The sequence below is a fragment of the Cynocephalus volans genome, chromosome 14 (genome assembly GCF_027409185.1).
Source record: "Cynocephalus volans isolate mCynVol1 chromosome 14, mCynVol1.pri, whole genome shotgun sequence".
NCBI lineage: Eukaryota > Metazoa > Chordata > Mammalia > Dermoptera > Cynocephalidae > Cynocephalus > Cynocephalus volans.
The window spans coordinates 60,862,680-60,876,546 of NC_084473.1; positions in this window are offsets into that span (position 1 = coordinate 60,862,680).

Genomic DNA, 13,867 nt, shown 5'->3' on the forward strand with positions numbered 1-13,867 from the left:
CTTCGGAAACTACACTTAACCTTAAGTGGAGAAAAAACTTACATCATCTGTGAACAGCAACTATGAAGTCCCCCCTCCAAGCTGTCTGATCTTCCAGCCCTCAGGCCCCGCCTCGCCCTCTCCTCCAGAGTTTGGGCAACTCCTGGATCACTCGGCTCAGGGTGAATCCAGGGCCTCTTGGCCATAAATATCATTTAGTCCCACTCAGCAAATAAGAGCTCTATGAATTATGGCACTTGGCTTGGAGGATGATTCCTTTTGTCTGATTTTTTAAAAGTTGAGTCTGCTTTTTTTTTTTTTTTCCTTTTTCTTTTTTAGTCCTCAAATGCTGAACAGGTGCTGCATTCAGCTCTTAGCCAAGGGTTGTGGCTTGGAGTTGGGCACTGAGCCAGAGGCTGGGGGGCCGCTGATGAGTGAAGGGGGAGGCGAGCTTGTGTTCTGTCGGGACAAAGCCAGCACATGAGACATGGGACAGTGTGTCATCTACAGCGGGGCTTCTCGCCCTGGCTCTCAGGAGCTCCAGGAACTCCCTGAAACTCCGAGCAACATACTGTGAACATTTGCTTCCGAGCACCTTTCTGGGGAGAGGGTTTGTGCTCTCAGCAGTTTCCCAACAGTTTCCCTTCTCTCCTCCACTCCCCCCAGGAAGGGTAAGGGTAAGAAAAACACATGGACAACGCCCTGAATATATGAATCGACAAAGTTGTGTCAGACCCCTGCTGTGCCCCCGTCTCCCCAGGAGCTCAGGTCATTGAGGAGACAAGGCCAAATGGGAGGAGGCAGGTTGGGGTTTGGTTTGGTTTTTCTGAGTTATCATCTCTTGAGGGCTCCCTGTACACACAGCACAGCGTTAAGCTCTGTAAGATTGAGAACAATAACAATAATACTAAGTAGCTCTTACCTAGCACTTAGGAAGAGCCGGGCACTGCTTGAGGTAGGAGCCATTATTCTCATCTGAGATGATAAAACTGCGGCACGGAGAGGTGACATAACTTACCCACAAGCCCACGGCACACTGGAAGGTCTGGCCCCAGGCCCATGTGCCACACGACCTCTTGACCTCCGTTATCCCACTTGAGCCTCACACCCACCCACTCTGCAGGTGATAACACTGAGGCTGGGCAACTCGTCCAAGGTCGCCCACGCCTCCTGCTGTGAGGGCTGAGAGCCAAAGAAGAGTTAGAGGAATTCAGAGGGGCAAGGGGACACTCTAGGCAGAGGTGACCGGGAGAGGAGTCAAGTAGGGGATGGCGGAAGTCTAGAAGGCCAGGAAGCTCAGATGTGTGTGCTTGAGGAATGGCTCCAGGGGGGCAGGGAGCAGCCAAGTCTCCTTCCAGAGCCCGCAGCCCAGGAGAGGTGGCTCGTGGTCCTGGAGGAGGAGAAGGAACCGTGATCTCAAGTTAACAGCCACTCGCATTCCATATTCTGCCTCAAAGTCCTTGGGTCCCACAAGGAGTGCCTTCTAAGGGTAGAGAGAGATTATTAAAAAGGCAGCCTCCCCAGCCTAGCCCCACTGTCTCTCCTCCTCAGGCCTGTTGTCCCCTTCTCATGGACCTGTGCCTATTTGTAGTGCTGTAGCAGAGGCCTCTCTCTCATGGAAAGGGAATCCCCACCATGCCAGGACTCGGACCATGTGGAGAAGGGGCTCATGAGGAGCCACACTACCAGGCCATTGCAAGAAAGATCAGGTGTGAGCAGGCACCTCAGGAAGCTGTTTCTAATGTTTCTAGAGATCCCCAAGCTGCCTGGTTGTTCTAAATAACAAATGAAATGCCTTCAGGACCACATGCATTGTGCACTGCACGACTCCAGAGGGCACCTTCACAGAGTCGACAGTATAAATGGCACCCCCAGAGCTTCAGTGCACAACCCGCACCACCGCACACGATGGCCTTGAATACTTCTGCTAACAGGTCAAATACCCGTATGGCCAGTCCTTCTGGTCCCAACTCTCCCACGGACTGGTTGATGGGTCCCAGGCTGAGAATTCTTGAGCTTCATTGGTCCTGGGGGTGAGGACCTTTGTATCTTAGAGCCATTAACAGAAAGCAGGGCCTCCAGCAGAACTTCTTCAAATGTTCTGTGTGGTTGGCACATTCCTCTGCCACACTGAGGTAGCCTTCCTTCTCCTGGTGACCCCTGGGACTGTCTGCTTGCATCCACTTCCCGAAACCCTGTCAGTGTGGAAGCCGCAGGGTCTAGCCCCGGCCCTGCTGATTGGTCCAGAAGTGGGCGCTGGGCACAGGCCCCTCTAATCAAGGTACCTGGACGTCTTGGCCACAGTTGATTGGTGAGGGATCAGCCTTTAACTTCAGCTAGGCTAAATATTCCCTTGCTCTAAGTTTTTGGAGAACAGTTGCCTTGAGACTTTAAGTTGTTAAGCTTGGAAGCTGCTATTGGAGATTCTATTGCATTCAGGGCCAACCACACGACCTTCCTACTACTTATTTTACCTCTGCCTGGATTCTGTGACCCGAAAGAAGATAAAGAAATAAATAGAAGCATGTATACACACACATATGTCTTTAAGCTACTTGGAGGGGCATTTCTGCCCCCTTGCAGTTAGACTATCTTATATACTTCTCTGAACCATGTGGACATTTTGTGGGAGCTTCCTTTTGTGCAGGGCGCGGGCAGGGGATGGCTGCGGGGGGTGGGGGTGAGGGGACATGAAGGCCTTTGAGTTAAGGTGTTGGAATCTGCCGCCAAGCTTGAAAATTAAGAACCAGGATCTTTGAACACATTGAGTTAATTTATAGGAAAGTGGATTAAAGTAGAAAATAATGTCGTTTGGTCTTGGAAGCATTTGGTGTGCACCAAAGCTAAAAGCTACTAGACTTTCTGCTCAAGAGCTGGCAGCCCAATGGCAGTCACTTCCCCGGACCCGGCTTCCTGGGTTCCAGCAGCCCACACGTGACTCGGGGCAAAGCCAAGCAAAGCTTCAACCTCCAGTGTGAGGTACCTCCATGGCTGTGTCTCCTGCCCAGCTGGATTTTCCAGTCGAGCCTGCGTGTTCCTTCCTGTTCCTGCCCTCCTCCTCTGGCACACACTGCGCAAACCCACGCACCCAGATAGCGAGGGGATTCCCGTGGGGCCTTCCGCGGCGCGGGCGCATGGGGCTCTGCCAGTGTGTCTTGGAGGCCAGGACTGGGGGGCCAGGCTGGCAAAGGTATCCTCGATGCCCCCTCCTGCCTCCGGTCTTCCTGTCCTCCACCCACCTCATGCCCCCTGCCGGTCTTTAACCCCAGCTCTCCTCCCGGGACCAGAATGCATGCCACCCTCTGCCACTCACCCTTTTAAGGTGGACCATCAAAGCCCTTTGGGGCTGGAAGGGGCCTCAGAAACCATCTCCATCCACCCCCGTTGCTTTACAGCAGGAGAAACTGAGGGCAGGGAGGGGAGGGGCGCCGTTAGGGTCACCCGCTGTGCGGAGGGTCACCCGCTGTGCGGGGCGCCACCCAGGACGGAACCCGGGCTCTAGACCGGCGGCCCGCGCCTTTGTGCCCAGAGCGGGTGGCGTGTGCCTTCGAGGCTTTTTGTCTCCGATGGACAAGGAGAGCCCTTGCTCGGCCAGGAGGCAGGAGAAGAGGAAGCGTTTGAGAGGCAGGGGCCGTCAGCCCGGACCCTCGGGAGGGAAGGCGGCGACAGGCCTCAGCTGGCAGACGTCCCTCGCGCCCTTGCCCTGGAGTGGCGGGCCCCGCAGCAGCCACGCGCCCCGGCTGCAGACGCTGGAAATGCAGACGTGGAGCCAGCCGGGCCTACCGGGGCAGAGCCTGCACCGCGAGCTGTGCTGCCCGGCCCTCCAGGCGGGTCTCAAGCCTGCGAACCGCTGCTCTGGAGCCTGGACGCCGCCTGTCCTGCAACCGTGTGCGAGGGCACACCGCGCTCCTCGAGGACAACGAGCCTGTCTGTCTTTGTTCCCTCAAATAGCAGGGTGTCCTGCCGATTATGGATTGGTAAGACAGGGAGGATTGCTCCTACAGGCAGCCCTGAGGTTCTTTAATAAAAATTGTCTTTCCTGGATGATGACTAGGAGTAAGTTGGAAATTGACACAAATTTCCTCAAAGAATTGATCCACTTAGCATCTGTTTAGATTAAACCCCAAGTTGTTTACAATGGGGCTGGGGAAGCACTCTGGCTCTCTATTGTTGATGGCCTCTGCGGGGCGTCACAGCACCTGGTGTGGCTCATACATCCAGCCTTCTGCTGGGGACACTCGGGCTACAGCTCTATGGATGTCATTAAAGGCGGAATGAAAATCTATCCAAGAAGGTTTGGGATATGATTGAAGATATTGATCTATAGTTCACTAAAGGCTATTCCCATTTAATAGAAAGAGACTACTGCCCTGACCTAGACAAATAGGGAAAAATTTTAAAGATGTGACCATGACTTTTTGTCTTTTTTTTTTTTTCTGGGATATTCTTTAATTTTGACGTAATATTTGCAATAAAATGTAATACATGCATAAGTATAATGTGTCCCCATCCCCTAAGGCCCACGTCCCTGCTGTTAGTCTAGTGACAGAGAAGGTTAACCTGGTGGCTGTGGTGAGTTAAGAACCATTGGCTTAGTGCACAGTATCTTCTGCCAGAAGTCTATTTTGCAGCCAACAACCTTTGAGCCACACTGTCCCAAACCCAAGGGAATAATTCTGATGGTGAAGTACAGATCAGAGAGGAGGAGATTTGGGATAGGTTGGCCAGGTCCCTCAAGTCCCATCTCTCGGGGGAGGGGGGGTCGCCTAGAGGATGGGGCTTTCTGGCTGATCTGTGGGTGCCCCTGGGTGGGTGAGGATGGGGGATGGTTTAATGGAGCAGGGGTTTGTTCAGGGCCAATTGTGCTGTGTCAAGAGCCTTGAAACATCCTTTCTCATTGTCTCAGCAATTCTGCTCCTACAGAAATAATCAGAGAAGCTTTAGATGAACAACAATATGGGAGTGGTCTAAAAAAGAGGGGCACAGTCACATAAGTGAATACCGTCTGCAGCCACCAAAAATCACATCATCAAAGAATTTCTAACGACATGGCAAATCACTTGTAAAAGGTGAGAAGCAGCATAGAAAATGACATTGTCTGATGCCTACATTATACAAAATATATATCATTTGTCTAAGAAAAAATATTTTTAAAAAAGAACTGGAAAGAAATTTGCCAAAATATTAACAATGGTTTTCTCTGGGTGGTGGGTTCATAGGCAATTTTTGTTTTCTGCTTTATTTTTCTCTGCTTTCCATTTTTATCTACAATGAGCATGTGTTACTTTCAAATTAGACAAATAATTTACGAACCTACAATGTTCTAAAGGTTGTGCCAGATTCAAAGATGAGTAAGATGCAAAGACACGTTTTCCGCAGCTCCTGGGGACAAGTACATAGAAGTTCAGCACGGTGGGCTCAGAGTCCTGGTTCTGCTCCCTAATGCCCTGTGACCTTAGGCAAGTTACAGTGAACTAGTCTGGCTTCCTTCATCTGAAGACTGAGATGATGAAAAGTTTCTGTGAGCAATTAATTAGGTAATGAAAACAAAGCATGGTCCCTGGCACAAAGTAAGTGCTCAATAAAAATTAAATTTACAGTTGAATTTTTAAAGTCAAGTCTGGGCAGGAAAGCACAAGGGGTGCAGGGAGCTGGCGGGGGAGCGTGGGGTTCGCAGGGGAGGGTGGGTGATGAGGCAGGGAGGTTGGGTGTGGCCTGGGGGTGGGGGGCAGCTGGGAGACCATGCGGGCGGGACTGTCTCCTGAGCAGAGGAATAAGTGGAGGACAACTTGGGGATGAACAAGAAGATGGGTTCCAGGGCTGGACTTGGAGCCCTTAGCCCTGACTGGAGACGGAAAGGACAAGCAGGGGGCCCCACACAGCACTCCTGGCATTTTCCAGGATCTACAATGTGGCACATACTGCTTTTTTAGTCCTCTCAGTAACCTTGAATACTGTTGCCATTTTACAGATGAAGAAACTGAGGCTCAGGATCACACACTGGCATCAAGTGGACTAGGATTCAGACTGGAACTTGTGGAACCTGTGGAAAGTGTTTTTCCACCTTCATGCAGCAGTGCCCTGAGGACTTGTGTCTGCTGTCCCCAACCTGGAGTGGCACTAAACCAGTCTGGGGGTTTCCAGGGACCTTCCTGACTGACTCACTTTTCATCCCATCCTGTCCCCCAGGTGGGACCCTGCAGCCTGCACTAGGGCAGAGCAGAGGTGGAGAGGAAGGGAAATGGAATCAAGTAAGTTTAAGAATGTCATACACCCCAGGAGAGGACTAGACGTGGTGGGGCAGCCCCTGCACACACCCCAACCCAGGCATCCCTCCCCTACCCAGTCTTAGAGCCGGGGGGTGGCTCTCTCCTGAAGAACTCAATTCCTTGGGCCCAAACTCCCCCTGTCTCTCATGCTGACATCTGAAAGGAGATGAGACACCTCAGATAAGATGCTGATCCTCATCGTCAGCCCCAGAGAGGGAAAGGTTGCTGTGTACCTGAGGGTGGGAGCACTAGAGAAGTAAACAGCCCAGAAAGCCCCAGCTTTCGACTCCTCCCCGTAGAGCCCACACTGCCTGCAGGGAAAGCATCATTACCTGAGCAAACCCTTCTAATTTTTTTTCCAGTCCACTTGGCAGAGAGCCTGATCATAGAGTTTGTCTCACCCTCTTCCCTGAAACTCTAGCCTCCTCGCTGGAGGAGAATTTGGAGGGGGGAGGGGGGTGCTGTGTTGCTCACAGTCCTGCTGCCCATTTTTCACAAGAGAAAACTGGGTGTCAAAGAAATGAGAATAGATTCTGTAATGAAAGCACTTGGAGCCAGACAGTGGGAGAAATCTAATTGATAGCTGTGCTTCTCAACCATGGCTGCGAATTCAAAGCCCAAGAACGCTTCAAAAACTACTGATGCCCAGGCCCACCAAACATTTACCCTGGGATGGGACCCCCGGGACCCCCCTCCCTCCCTCCCTCCCTCCCTCCCTCCCTTCCTCCCTCCTTCCCTCCCTTCCTCCCTCCCTTCTTTCTCTTCTTTTTTTTTTTTTTGATTGGTAAGGGGATCGGCAACCCTCGGCACGGTGTCATCTGCACCACCCTCAGCCAGTGAACGCACCAGCCATCCCTATATGGGATCCGAACCCGCAGCCTCAGCGCTACCAGCGCCGCACTCTCCCGAGTGAGCCACAGGGCCGGCTCCTTTCTTTCCCTTCTAATTTTTTTTCCAGTCCACTTGGCAGGAAAAAAAGTGGGTTTTTCTTCTTTTTTTTGTGTATGTGTGTTTTTAAAAGTCTTCCAGGTAATTCTAATATGCCAGGGCTGAAAACTACTGACCTCAAATAAAACAAGTGTGTGAAAAAGAGTATACAATAGAAGAATGGACAAAAGTCATGAACGGGCAAGTCACAAAGACGAAATAAAAGTGGCTAATAGGCACATGAAAACTTGTTGACCCCAATTAATAATTAAAGCAATACTGAATAAAACAATAATGAGATAGCATTTCATGTATCAAATTGTCAACCTTTTTTTTTTTTCTAACGAAAGAATATTCCCAAGAGTAACAACAGTGTGTGTGTGTGTGTGTGTGTGTGTGTGTGTGTGTGTGTGTTGGGGGGGGGGGTATTCTCATGGCTGCTGATGAGAAGCAGTGGCTCCAGTCTTTCCTGAGGGCATTCGGGCAACATGCACGCATCTTTTGCCCCATCAATTTCAAATTAAGATTCTAGATAAAGATGTTGTGAGATTTAACTAGAGTTGTTTCTCATAGGAGGAACAAAAAATAAGAAATTCCTAAATATCAAGAGATTAATGAATTATGGTGCAGCCTTAGAACAGAATGCCACACACTGAATATGATAGAGTGGATAAATATGCCCTGACTTGAGAAGAAGTTCAGAGAAATTATTGAGTGAAAACAAGCTGTTAAATTCAAAAATAATAATAATATTTTTGCTTTAAAAAAAGTGTATGTGTGTATGTGTCTGTACTCAGGAAAGAGCTTGCCAAAATATGTGCAAAGTTTTAACAGTCATCACTTCTGAGCAGTACAAAAGTATTGCATATTTTTATTTTTGCTTCTCTGTATTTTCTAGCTTTTCCCTAAAATGGGCATATTTGTTTTTGTCAAAAGGAAAAAAATTCAATTTACAAAACTTACTTTCCAGAGCAAAGTTTGCTAAGCTGTTTTCTTCTGGGAGGGGACAGTCAACATGTTGGATCAATGAAATCCCCAGATAATCCCCTGACCACGCATCCTCATTTCGGCATCTCACCTTTGATCAAGGAGCCAAAACGAAGGCTCAGATGCATTCTTCCTCCCCTTTCAGGTGTTTTCCACCTTGTTAGGCTGTGAAAGGCTGAGGGAGATGGAACTGGGGAAGAAGAGGAAGATCCAGGGGTCTGAGGGATCCTCATCTGAGTAGAGAAGAGCCTGGGCTTTGAAGTCCTGGCTCCAGCTCTGTTGAGCCACGTGACTTTGGGTCAGGCTCTCAACCTCTCGAAGCCTCAGTATGCACAGCCATAAAATGGGAGTAATAATAGTGCAGACCTCATGGTGGTTATGGGGCTGCACTGAGATAATGCAATGGAAAGGGTTTAGCACGTCACCTGGCATGGAACACTCAATAAATGCCCCTCTGATTGTTCTTGATTTGGGAAGCCAGACCCTTCCTTGGCCAACAGGTAGGCAGATGCACACAGGGAACCTCTGGGCAGTTCTTACCCCCATCCTGCCCACCAGCAGCCATCCTGGGAGGGAAGCTGGAAAAAAAAGCCAAGCCTCAGAGCCACGGACTCCAGAAAGATCTTCCTTGACTCCATGCCTGCACCTATTGTCAGGGAGGCCACTTGACTAAGGCTTCTGACCCTGGCCCCAGCCCCTTCCCCATAAATGTTCCATTGCCCCCTCTTGGCCCTCCCACCACAGTAATTCCATTTATTGTAGCCACTTGGTCATGGTCAGAGCAGCCCCAGGCCTCTGAATTCATCTTGACACTGTTGGTTGCCCTCTGCCCCTTACAGCCATGCGGGACTTAGAGATTCCAGACACCTACACTCACAGATTCTCCCAAGTCCCATGATCATTTCAGCGCCTCCAGGCCCGTCACTGTCAGCCCAGAGAGGAAGCTGCTCTTCAGTGCAGAGCAAGGTGTCTGGGTGCATGTTCCCCAGTCAGTGCAGCAGCTGGGCCTTTTGCCTAGACACGGGGGGTTCGGGGGGGTCCTCCCCAGCAATGGTACAGATGCCCTCTGACCAACTCAGGACAGAAGTGGCTTTATGGTCCTCTAAAAAGCCCTATTTGGAAGTCGCAGGAGCTGGGCCCACTCCCAGACTTAGAAGAGGCCATAGTCCCTGGGGCAGAAACGGACCCCAACCATTCCCCTCTCCAGAGTGGGGCTGCCTGGGACCAGGCACTCAGAAACAGTGTTGAGGGGTGGAGGAAGGGAGGCCTTTATGGCAGCAGGTCAGGCACCTGTGATTCCTAAATGTCCTTCCCCGAAGACCAAGAAAGAGTTGGGAGAACACTCGGGTCAGCCTTGCCTTCACCTCTCTTGAATGAGTGAGGGGATGAATGAATGAATGACTCTGGGTTTTTTATTTCTAGAGTTAATTAAGTAGAGAGAGAATAAACACTCATGGATGGGCTAACACCCATTAGAAAATAGTTCAATAAGCCTGGGAGCTTAGTGAGCACACAAGTGGTGGCTGGCGACCACCTTTTGCACTTGCTGCCCAGCAGCTGACACAGAACTGGGCCCTGCAATGCAACAGGTCAGCCAACGAATGAACGCATGAGTGAATGAATGAATGATATCACCACACATCTCAGATAAGAGGTGGAAGGGGGAGGAAGCTCTCCGCAGCCACAGAGAGTCAAAATCACTTGATCTTCTTGGTGGGACTTGACAACTCAGTGAGCCTTGGGGTCAAGAACCCACAGATGGGGAATCTCATTTTTTTTTTAATGAAATTAACAAAGTAGGAGGGACAGGGGCAGATCAGGTGTTACCATTCACACCCCAGGTTGCCCCCCTAGAAACCTGGTAACTAGACCAGAGCCTCCGCTAGGCAAGCTAGTCAAGTAACACCCGCCCAGGTGGTAGGTCACACACACACACACACACACACACACACACACACACCCCCCCACACACACACACACACACACACCCACACACACACACACACACTCTCTCTCTCTCTCTCTCTCTCTCTCTCTCTCTCTCTCTCTCTGTGACCCCGTCCTGGGCTATTCTGAGTGCTTGCGGCTTGAGCCAGCACTAGAACTTGTGTGGACTCTATTCCCTGGATAACCAGAGTTAGAACTTGTGTGGACTCTATTCCCTGGATAACCAGAGTTAGAACTTGTGTGGACTCTATTCCCTGGATATTGAGCTTCTGCCTGGGACCAGGTGCCTCAGAACTCCTCCCAAGAGCCCAGTCCAGGCCTGAGCTGTCCTGCTGCCTCAGGCCCTTTCAGCTTTACTGCTGTGCTGTTGACTCAGCTGGGGGCTCCAAGTGGCTCTGAGACTCTCTCCCTGATCTGGACTCAGAACCTGGGGCTCCAGACTTCTTCCTAGTCCCTATCTCCTCCTGTCTCCCACCCTTGGGCTCCCCTGGCCAATGGGCAACCCGGCCTGGAAGGAGCAGTGCCCAGGCCCTGCCAGGCTGGGGCCTCTGCCCCAAGCAGCATCTGGAGTGGAAGGCAGACCCTTGTTAGGCCCGGCAAAACTGGTGTTTTTCTTCTGGGGAGTGGCCCCTTTTTGTGACTCAGACCCTGGGAATTTGGGAGCCCCCACTCAGCTCTGGATGAAGTTGGGCTCCCAGAAGCCCTCACCAGGCTCAGAGCGAATGTACTTTGGTTTCTTTGCTCCCCTGTCCCCCCATCCCCCTCAGTGAGTTCCTTTTGTCGTTGCTAAATCCCCTCCAATCTCCCCTTCCAAAAGCCAGCAGATCCAAGTGGAATTCAACACCCAAACACTCACACAAAGGCTAGGATTAATAGCTGGCTTTGTCTGGGCACAGATGTGCAGCAGCTTGGAAGGGGGGGACATTTTTCCTGCCACTTGAGTCAACCCGGCTGGCTGCACACTTGGGGTGGGGAGGGGAGGAGGGGGAGGAGGAACTACTCACTGCTCCAATTCTCCCCTCGAGGGCACCCCGCCTGCCTTCTCTAAGCTGGTGAGCTCTGGGGGTCTGGCTCCCACCACATAGGAGACCGCGTCCACAAAGGACCTGTCCATCTGGGAGGCTCCTCAATTATCCTTCTCCTTCCAGCAGGTCACACCCACACCCACAGAAACCGCCTGGCCGGTGCTCACAGTCTCTGGACTCTGTCCCTGTCCTCCCAGAGCCTGAGCTCTGAAACAGGCCCCAGGAAACCTCAAAGAAACCCTGTAAGCTGAACAAACTAACTGGGGCGCTGACAGGAGGCACACAGACTCTTGTATTGTAGGCAGACAGGGAATGTTCTTGAAGGAGGTTGGGCTTAATCTGAGCTCCAGAGGATGGGCAGGGTTTTGTCAGGAAGAGAGAGGAGAAGGGGACTCCAGGAGGAGTCCGTGGGTCGGGAGACAGCAGAGCTTTGAAGGCACAAGGAAGGGGTTGAGTATTTTCTTTTCTTTTTTTTTTTTTTTAAAAGATGACCGGTAAGGGGATCTTAACCCTTGACTTGGTGTTGTGAGCACCACGCTCAGCCAGTGAGCGAACCGGCCATCCGTATATGGGATCCGAACCCGGGGCCTTGGTGATCTCAGCACCACACTCTCCCGAGTGAGCCACGGGCCGGCCCGAGTATTTTCTTTTGGCAATAGGGAGCCACTAAATGTTGTAGATCAGAGTCGGAGCTGGAGGAACACAGTGCGGTGTAAGAAAAGCTATTCATTCAGCTCTTGAGCGTGGAACAGGACGGAGGAGGTAGTAGCCAAGGAAACAAACGGGTGTTGCTGGGGAGGAGCGGTTCTTATCTCTGCATCCAACAGAATCCTTTTTCTAAACAATCCATGCTACTGCTCAACACGATCATGGAGGTTATAAATTTGGTCCTCAACACTTAAGGGTAAACATATCATTTTCCCCTATTGCTCTATGTCAGGTAAATCAGGCTCCATTCCCAACCAGACAGCTGGTTGGAAATATGACATCTGTCGAGTTTGGGGTGGGGGGTGCTTCCCCTTCCCTAGAATGACACAGGTGTCCAAGGTCCCCAACCCATCTAGTCTCTGAAGGGTTTGTTGACCAAGACAAAGTCCCTACTGAATGGATCCCATACTGGCCAGCCACTAAAATAAATAAATAAAAATAAAAATTTTTTTAGAAAGTCCCTACTGTCAGGAGGTTTACATGCTATAGGAAGAAAAACAGGTAAGAAATAAGAAAGCAAATGAATAAATGAGATGACTTCAAGGGCTGGCCAGTTAGATCAGTTGGTTAGAGCATGGTGTTATAACACAAAGGTCAAGGGTTCAGATCCCCATACCAGCCAGCTGCCAATTACTTACTTAATTAATTAATTAAATGACTTCAGATAGTGATAAATGCTGGAGGAAATAAAACAGAGTGATGTGCCTGGCAGAGGAGGTAGCATTTGAGCTGAGACTTAGAGGATGAGAAGGAATGAGTCATAGTAGGTAGAACCCTACATAATCACTGATATTTAACCCTTTTTGGTATACAAAAATAGTATTTCCTTAGGGTTCAACATAATACCAAGATAGAGGCAATGGGTACAGTAAATGCAAAGAGCCTGAGTCAGGACGGAGCTTGGAGTGATAGCCCAAGGTCAGAAAAGCTAATGCGATGACAGGGCACTGAGTGAGGGAGCACATAGGGAAAACGAGGTTGGAGGGGAGGCTTGGCTGGGGAAGGAGTTGAGAGATTCGGTTCAGTGGGAAGAATGAGGTTGGAGGGCCAGGATGTGATCTGATTCACGTTTGGAATGTTGATATGTTGAATGTTTTGGAATTTGAAATTAAAGGCACACCATTTTCATTAGCACCCCAAAATAAGAACTATTCTGGTATAAATCAAAAAAACATGCACAAAATTTATATGAGGAAAACTACAAAACGCTTGTAAAAGAAATCAATGAAGATTTAAATAAATGGAGAGATTTTCCACGTTCATGGATAGCAAGACTCAATATTAAGATATCAGTCAGTTTTCCCAGACTTTATAGATTCAATGCAATCACAATCAAAATCCCAGCACATTATTTTGTGGCTATCAGCAAACTGGCTCCAAAGTTTATGTGGAGAGGCAAAAGATCCAGAACAGATAACACAATACTTGAAGAGAAAAACAAAGTTGAAAGACTGACACTGATATCCCAGGAGAGGGTATGGGGAAGGCCTGATAGCTGGCCTTGACCCACCCCATCCTCTAGCAGGTTCTTGACTCCGCCACAGGGAAGAATTCAAGGACAGAGTCACAGTAGAAAGTGAGAATAGGTTTAATGAAACAGTGAAGAGGTATAGGCTTCTCAGAGAAGTGCGGCCTAGCTCCAGAGACTGAGCAGGGTCTGCACCAAGTTTAATACAAAGTAAGAAATGCACACTTAATGTTTAGTACAAAGTGTAGGCTGGCTCAAGAGAGTGAGCAACAGTCCCTTAGAAATAAGCTTAACACAAAAGTAAAGTATACACACCTCTCCTGGGGAGGTGCGGGTGGGCTGCAGGAAAACGAGCAACCAACAGCAAGTTTGATACAAAAGTAAGAAATACATGTTTACAGACAAAGAGCAAGCTGGCCCCAGAGTCAACAGCAGCCTGGTAAAGACAAGTTTGATACAAAAAGAAAGAAATACACACCTCCGGCATAGTGCCGGCTGGCTATAGAGAGGGTGAGCAGCAGCAGCCCAGCCTTCTACCAGGACTCGACTTTTGTAGT